We start from the raw sequence: 8392 nt of genomic DNA on the forward strand, positions 1-8392 counted from the left end.
TATCAGGACTAAACCCCATCGTAAATTGAGGAAGATCTGGATAATATTCACTATGCATTTTACTCAGAAAGGAAGGGAGAAAAATCCAACTGAGGCATGGTGTTCAAAGGGGCCACAAAACTTTTTTTCAAAAGCTGTATTTTCCACAGTCCATATCTATATAAATACAGATAAAAGGAGATCTGCTCCAGGGGTACGCTGGTAAATGTTTTTGACGAGAAACTCTCCCAGAAACACTGATTTGGAGCTTGCTGCCTGTGTGGTGGAAACGGTCCCACCTTGGTCATCACCAAAGAAGACTTGGAAGAGCTACACCGAATCTGCACGAGTGGGCAGCTCACCTGGGACACCCTTGCACCACCCCCTACCACTCAGTCCCCTCTCCCTTAACACCCAAGGGCACGTTTTGAAAACTCTTAGTGAGATAACTTGGTACAAGGAAATTTTTGATGGTTATCCCAAAGATTGCTAAATTGCTGCTAAGCAATACTTAGAAATCCTGTTTTCCTCACCTTATCTTACAATCCAATGAGAGGTCTAAAAATACACTGTAGAGATTTAGTAACCACCAATAAACAACTCCCTCCCTCGTTTAAATAACCTTTGACCTTCATTCACCCAATGACATTCCCCGTATACACTCTATATACCTTTTGTCTCAAATTTAGCATTGTGTAAAAAAAGAAAAAAAATAGCATTGTGTGGAATTCTAAAAAAGGCACACAAAAATTTGCTCTTAAAACTCTAAAAGTCAGAGGGAAAGTCCCACTTTCCCTCCCTCTCCTTTTCCTTATCTTTTTCTCTCAAAGCCTCTCAAACGGCCTCCCTCCCGCTCTCCTTCACTATCTCTTTCCAAAAATTGTAATAAATTTGGAGCCGGTCAGCCTGGCTGAATGAGGAATTTGTACAGAAGCGGAGCACCTTTCAACCCCTTTACCCTCCCAGCCTTAGATCTGAACGATATGGGTCTTTTGATTTGGGAGGAGTCTAGAGAGAAGGCCAGAAGGAAATTACTCTCCTGGTGTTTCTATCTCAGAGAGCCCAGGGAGTCACAGCAGTCACCATAGTCACAGGAGACGCCCAGTTAGACGGTGCCAGGGGAGGCGGTGGCCTGTGGACAGAAGCATGGAAGGAGGAAATGATTAGGAATCCCAGCTTGTGCCACTTCTTAACCAATACCCACATATCCTCCCTTCTTTTTATGTGTTTGCTTTCTTGTTAGCTAATAACCACTCCATTTTTTTCTTCTTTTCATGGTTCTCTCTAGCCACCTTGCTTACTTTTTTAATTAAAATTTTGTTTTATTTTATTTTATTTACTTATTTGACAGAGAGAGAGAGCACAAGTAGGCAGAGTGGCAGGCAGAGGAAAAGGAAGAAGCAGGCTCCCCACTGAGCAGAGAGCCTGATGACTTGGGGCTCCATCCCAGGAGCCCGGGATCATGACCTGAGCCAAAGGCAGATGCTTAACCCACGGAGCCACCCAAGGTGCCCCTTCACTTATTTTTGTAAATGCTGTTGGATTCTGCTATCGGCCAACAAGAAATAAACATTTCCTCGGGTATGGTAGGAATCTACAGTGAACTATTTGCAATTTCTCATGGGCAGGTCCAGGTAACCAAACAAAAAAAGGGGTGGAGCTTGATCCTGAAAATTAAACAAATTGGGGAGCCCTGGAAAGCTGTCCTCCCCAGACAGTAGCTTGGCTGGGAGGCTGAGCCAGTTCAGTATTCCACACACACTTATGAAGCCCCTACTATGTGCTAGGCTTAAGCCCCTCCTACTTGCTAGGGGTGGAGGCTCTGGAAATGGGTTCTGCTAGTCAAGAGTCCCCAGCTGCCCTCATTTTATTGTTATTGTTGTTTTCTGCCGAGGCAGGGAGCTGGGGGGATCTATTCTCATTCTAGGCGACCTTTAAATACCTGCCTACACCCACAGACTGATCTGAGACTCTTAAGCAAACAACCCCCAGCCCAGTCAGGGAGGGAGGCGGGAGGGGCAGTGACTTGGGGAAGGAGAGTGAAGGGAGGCAGAGAGGTCCTCTGGATGAGGCAGGCTTGGCAGCCCGAGGACCTGGGGAGACAGGTGTGTGAAGGCGAAAGACTTGCAGGGAAATCATAGGAGATGATCTGGAATATACGAATTTAGGAGAGAAGAGCTCCAGGAAGGAGCAGGGCAGGAGAGGACAGAGAAAATACCTCCTGGTGGGAAGCTCACCAAGGGGAACCTGCTCAGAGGGGAGGCCCTCACAACCAGGAGTTACTGGAGGGCCTTGCCAGCGCCCAGGGTTCAGGATCCAACAACCGCCCCCCCCCCCCCCCCCCCCCCCCCCCCGTGCTGCTGAAAAAACCCAGTCAACACTGGAGAACAAAGCCAGGACTCTGCCCACTTCTCCAGAAACCAGAAGGCCGAAAAAGACAATACATCCTAAACCTGGGAATAGAAGGATGATAGGATAACCAGCACAGGCTGGTCCAGGAAGGAGCTAGATGGGCTAATGCTCACAGTGGGTGCCAATTACCATTCTAAGCACTTCCTTGTATTTTAGCTCATTTAACCGGCAACAACAGCTCTGTGAGATAGGTGTGGTTATTATATCCATTCTACACATGGGAAACAGAATGTTTAATCTATTTCTGCACAGCTAATAAGTAATGAGGTCTGGATCCAAAACCAGGTAGTGGGGACCCCTGGGTGGCTCAGCGGCTTAGCGCCTGCCCTTGGCCCAGGTCGTGATCTTGGAGACCTGGGATCGAGTCCTGTGTCAGGCTCCCTGCATGGAGCCTGCTTCTCCCTCTGCCTGCGGCTCTGCCTCTCTCTCTGTGTCTCTCATGAATAAATAAGTAAAATCTTTAAAAACAAAACCAAAATCAGGTAGTGTTGCTCTGTGCTTGCAGAACCCACACCCTTAATCCTATGCTATAGCACTAAAAAAGAATAGAACAAAACTGGGAATGAGTTAATGTTTTCAAATAAGTAACATGAGACTGTTTTTAGAATTTACTTCACTCCTCACTAGACCGTGTCCCAAAATTCTTTTATGTCACAGTAAAGGCATTTGTTCACATGACATTCTGAGCACCTTGTCCAAGAGGCACACATACATGCATTCAGCAAACATTTACGGATCCTCTATTCCAGGCAGTAGACTGAATGATAGGAGTTCCTGCTTCCATGGCATTTACAGTCAAGTGGGGGGACTCAGTGGTCATAGGTTATTACTGGAGAAAGCAAGATAGAGAAAAACTCTGAAGTTTAAAAAAGAAGAAGGAGAATTGGGTGTACCTGGCTGGCTCAGTCGGTAGAGCAACTGAGTCTTGATCTCAGGGTAGTGAGTTTGAGCCCCACGTTGGGTGCAGAGATCACTTAAAAAAAAAAAAACCCATTAATATTAAATACTGATTCCATACTAGGTACCAAAAATTTCACACATAATTGTACTGTTCCTACATCAACTCTACCTATCTTACAAAGAAACTGAGGCACTGGAAAAAATAAATTGGCCATATTCTCAGAATAAGTGGCAGAGATTCAAATCTAGATTTCTCTAATATGATGGGCAGCCTGGGTGGCTCAGTGGTTTAGCGCCGCCTTCAGTCCAGGGCCTGATCCTGGAGACCTGGGATCAAATCCCACGTCGGGCTCCCTGCATGGAGCCTGCTTCTCCCTCTGCCTGTGTCTCTGCCTCTGTGTGTGTGTGTGTGTCTCTCATGAATAAATAAATAAAAATCTTTTAAAAGGAAAAAAAAGATTTATTTAATATGAAAATCTAGGTTCCCTCTTTGACTCTACATGGAAATAAAGAATTCCCTTGGAGGGGCGCCTGACTGGCTCAGTTGGAAGAGCATGTGACTCTTGATCTCAGGGTTGTGAGTTTGAGGCCCACGTTGGGGGTAGAGATTATTATTTTTTTAAAATAAGATACTAAAAAAGAAAAGTTCCATGAAAAGAATGAAAGTCAGTAATAGTGAACTGAACCTCTGTGGACTTCTAAATCATAATCACAAATAACTGGCTTGAATATGTGAATTTTCTGAATATGTTTGAGTGAATTGGTTTGAATTTGTGAATTAGACAGGGGAGTAGATTTGAAAACAGTGGAAGATTGGATTAAGGCCAGCTTATTCTGAAGTACAATCTTTATAGGAAGTATCTTTAGTTTTATGATGATAAATACTTAGTCTTTAGTTAGTTCCTCTTTTGAGTGTGTTTGAGGACAACGGCATTCTCAGGGCAGCCTTAAGAAATGCTGAGAAACTTTACCTAATTCCTAGTGTATAGAGTAGAATTAAGTCCCTTTCGTAACTTAAATTAGTTTGCATTTCTGTTAGAAAGCTCCTGGTGGCAAGCTGATCTAAACACTCTCTTCCTTCATGGGGTGGTGGAAAGGCGTGACACACCGAGAACAGCTGTGACCCCAGTTCAAATTCTGAATGCCCCACTTTGTCCTGTTGTGGTGGAAATACAAAGCAACCCAACGCAAGTAAAGGTAGTACTATCTTCAAAATTAATTTGTTCTGTTTACACACACACACACACACACACACACAGTGATCCAGTGGCCCTATGAACACATCCTAAGAAGAGTAAAAAGTGAGAATAACACAGGACCAATGTAGTAACAAAAAGGAGGAATAAAAATTATTTAATGAAATCTTCATAAGGATCCCCATGATTGTCCTTCTCTCTGGGATCCTCCAAGCAAGCACCACTTTGCAACAGGCTTTATGTCTTTGGTCACAAGAGCATCTCCTGAAGTAATCGAAGCCTATAGGTTTAAAAAAGAGTTAGCAGTTACCACTCCATGCACTGGGAGCCCGACGTGGGATTCGATCCTGGGTCTCCAGGATCACGCCCTGGGCCAAAGGCAGGCGCCAAACCACTGCACCACCCAGGGATCCCAAGACCTAATTTTAAAAGCTTCCCATCTGATTCTAATGTGCAGTCAATATTGAAAATCATCATCACTGTTAGGTTTGAAACATAAGGTGTGACTGGCTTTCATCTATTTAAAAACAATTAGTGTAGGGATGTCTGGTGGCTCAGTGGTTGAGCATCTGCTTTTGGCTCAGTTTGACCAAACTCCTGGCAGGAAAGCCAAACTCGCTCTAAATGCTGCAGCACTCTTATAAAGGAGGAAAGGTGGCTTACCTTTCTTTGGAGAAAAGAACTTTTCTGTGATGGATTCAGTTCCTAAGTTTGCTTCTTCCAGATATATTTACCATCATTTTATTCACATGCTTTTATATTTCATTCTAGAAATATTACATAAGTTTTTATCCGGAGACACTAGCACCTTTTATTTTATTTTAGTCAAAATATTTTGAAAGAATTATACATTGTGCTTAGGACAAATGCAAAAAACTTGGGAAAATCTTCTTACATAAATATATTTTAGGGGCACCTGGGTGGCTCAGTCGGTTAAGCATCCAACTCTTGATTTCAGCTCAGGTCATGATCTCAGGGTTGTGAGATGGATCCCCCATTGGGCTCCAAGCTGGGTGTGGAACCTGCTTAAGATTCTCTCTCCCTCTCCTTTTGCCCTTCCTTCCCCCTCCAAAAATTAATTAATTAAAATAAGTAAATTTATTGGGTTGCCTGGGTGGCTCAGCAGTTTAGCACCTGCCTTTGGCCCAGGGCGGGATCCTGGAGACCTGGGATTGAGTCCCATGTAAGGCTCCCTGCAGGGAGCCTACTTCTCCCTCTGCCTATGTCTCTGCCTCTCTCTCTGTCTCTCTCTTTTTGTCTCTCATGAATAAATAAAATCTTTAAAAAAAAATAAGTAAATTTATTTTGCTTATTTCCACTCACCAGACATACTGTACCTGTGGCAAGTCTCTGTGCATTGATTTTTTTAGTATTGTACTAATTTATATATGGAAAGTAATTTGATGTCTAGTCAAAAAACAAGTTCAACTTGGGGCACCTGACTGGCTCAGTCAGTAGAGCATCTGACTCTTGATCTCAAGGTCATTAATTCAAGCCCCATGTTGGATATAGAGATTATTTAAATAGGGCAGCCCGGGTGGCTCAACGGTTTAATGCTGCCTTCAGCCCAAGTTGTGATCCTGGAGACTCAGGATCGAGTCCCACGTCGGGCTCCCTGCACGGAGCCTGCTTCTCCCTCTGCCCGTATCTCTGCCTCTCCCTGTATCTCTCATGAATAAATAAAATATTTAAAAGAAAAAAAGAGAGAGAGATTACTTAAATAAATAACACCTAAATATATATAAAAATAACAAAACAGGGGCACGTGGGTGGCTCAGTGGTTGAGTGTATGCCTTTGGCTCTGGTCGTGGTCCCAGGATCCTGGGATCGAATCCCACATCAAGCTCCTCACAGGGAGCCTGTTTCTCCTTCTGCCTATATGTCTGCCTCTCTCTCCTTGTCTCTCATGAATAAATAAATAAAATCTTTAAAAACTAAATTAATTAAAATTTTTTAAAAAGGACAACTTAAGTAACATATTTCAAAAGCAAACAAGTCAACAGGTTATATATAAATTGTCATAAATATGGCATCTGTCACTTTCCTTTTTTTAATATATATATTTTTTATTTGACAGAGAAAGAGAGCCGGCAAGCACAAACAGAGGGTGAGGGAGTAGCAGAGGGTGAGGGAGAAGTAGGCTCCCCACTGGGCAGGGAGCCTGACATGAGGCTCAATCCCAGGACCCTGGGATCATGACCTGAGCCAAAGGTAGACACTTAACCACTAAGCCGCCCAAGAGCCCAGCATTTGTCACTTTCAAAGGCTTCTAATTACTGGACTTAGACTGTTCAAAATCTACATAGTCATTTTTGTAATTCTCTCAGGATAAAAGATTTTACTAAAGTATTAGCATATTAATATGATCTGCTGTTTAAAAAAAAGCAATTCCTTGTATGCCTGAAAATAGAACATAGAAAAATACTACACCGCCAATGCTGTCCTGTGCAACGTCACACAACGCAAGAGAAAGAAAGTCTGTGGCATCAGCTCCAAGAAGGCAGGGACCAAGTGGGTTTTATTCACCATTATACCTTCAGCACTCAGCACTGTGGCTAGCACAAGGCAGATGATCAGTCGGTCAGTGTTTGTTTAGTGAGAATAAACATGGAAAGAGAATAAAAGGAAGGGAGACCCTTTCTGCCCCTGGAAGCCACCGAGTAAGCATCGTGAAAGTCTCCCCTGCCACCGCCGTCATGTCTAAGTCAGAGTCTCCCAAAGAGCCTGAGCAGCTGCGGAAGCTCTTCATCAGAGGTCTGAGCTTTGAAACAACCGATGAGAGTCTGAGGAGCCATCCTGAGCAATGGGGAACGCTTAAGGACTGTGTGGTAGTGAGAGATCCAAACACCAAGAGCTCCAGAGCCTTTGGGTTTGTCACCTATGCCACCGTGCAGGAGGTGGATGCAGCCATGAATGCAAAGCAACACAAGGTGGATGGAAGAGTTGTGGAACCAAAGAGGGCTGTCTCAAGAGAAGATTCTCAAAGACCTGGTGCCCACTTAACTGTGAAAAAGATTTTTGTTGGTGGCATTAAAGAAGACACTGAAGAACATCATCTAAGAGATTATTTTGAAATGTTTGGGAAAATTGAAGTGAATGAGATCATGACTGACCGAGGCAGTGGCAAAAAGAGAAGTTTAAAGAAAAAAAAAAAGAGAGACAGAGAGGTTTTGCTTTTGTGACATTTGATGACCATGACTCTGTAGACAAGAGTGTCATTCAAAAATACCATCCTGTGAATGGCCACAACTGTGAAGTAAGGGAAGCCCTATTGAAGCAAGAGATGGCTAGTGCTTCGTCCAGCCAAAGAGGCCAAAGTGGTTCTGGAAAATTTGGTGGTGGTCGTGGAGGTGGTTTTGGTGGGAATGACAACTTTGGTCATGGGGGGGACCTTCAGTGGTCGAGGTGGCTTCGGTGGCAGTGGAGGTGGTGGTGGACAGGGTGGCAGTGGGGATGGCTACAACGGATTTGGTAATGATGGAAGCAACTTTGGAGGTGGCAGAAGCTATAATGATTTTGGCAATTACAACAATCAATCCTCAAATTTTGGACCCATGAAGGGAGGAAATTTTGGAAGCAGAAGCTCTGGCCCCTATGCTGGTGGAGGCCAATACTTTGCCAAACCATGAAACCAAGGTGGCTATGGTGGTTCCAGCAGCAGCAGCAGCAGCTATGGCAGTGGCGGAAGGTTATAATTACTGCCAGGAAACAAAGCTTAGCAGGAGAGGAGAGCCAGAGAAGTGACAGGGAAGCTACAGGTTACAACAGATTTGTGAGCTCAGCCAAGCACAGTGGTGGCAGGGCCTCGCTGCTACAAAGAAGACATGTTTTAGACAATACTCATGTGTATGGGCAAAAACCTCGAGGATTGTATTTGTGACTAATTGTATAACAGGTTATTTCAG

General features: G+C 44.0%; 1 pseudogene; it reads left to right on the top strand.

Annotated features, from left to right (window-relative positions):
- The first annotated feature begins 7183 nt into the window (after positions 1-7183).
- Positions 7184-8086, top strand: LOC112668264 (heterogeneous nuclear ribonucleoprotein A1-like; annotated as a pseudogene).
- The last annotated feature ends 306 nt before the right edge of the window (positions 8087-8392 follow it).

Source organism: Canis lupus, chromosome 36 (genome assembly GCF_003254725.2).
Source record: "Canis lupus dingo isolate Sandy chromosome 36, ASM325472v2, whole genome shotgun sequence".
Classification (NCBI taxonomy): Eukaryota; Metazoa; Chordata; class Mammalia; order Carnivora; family Canidae; genus Canis; species Canis lupus.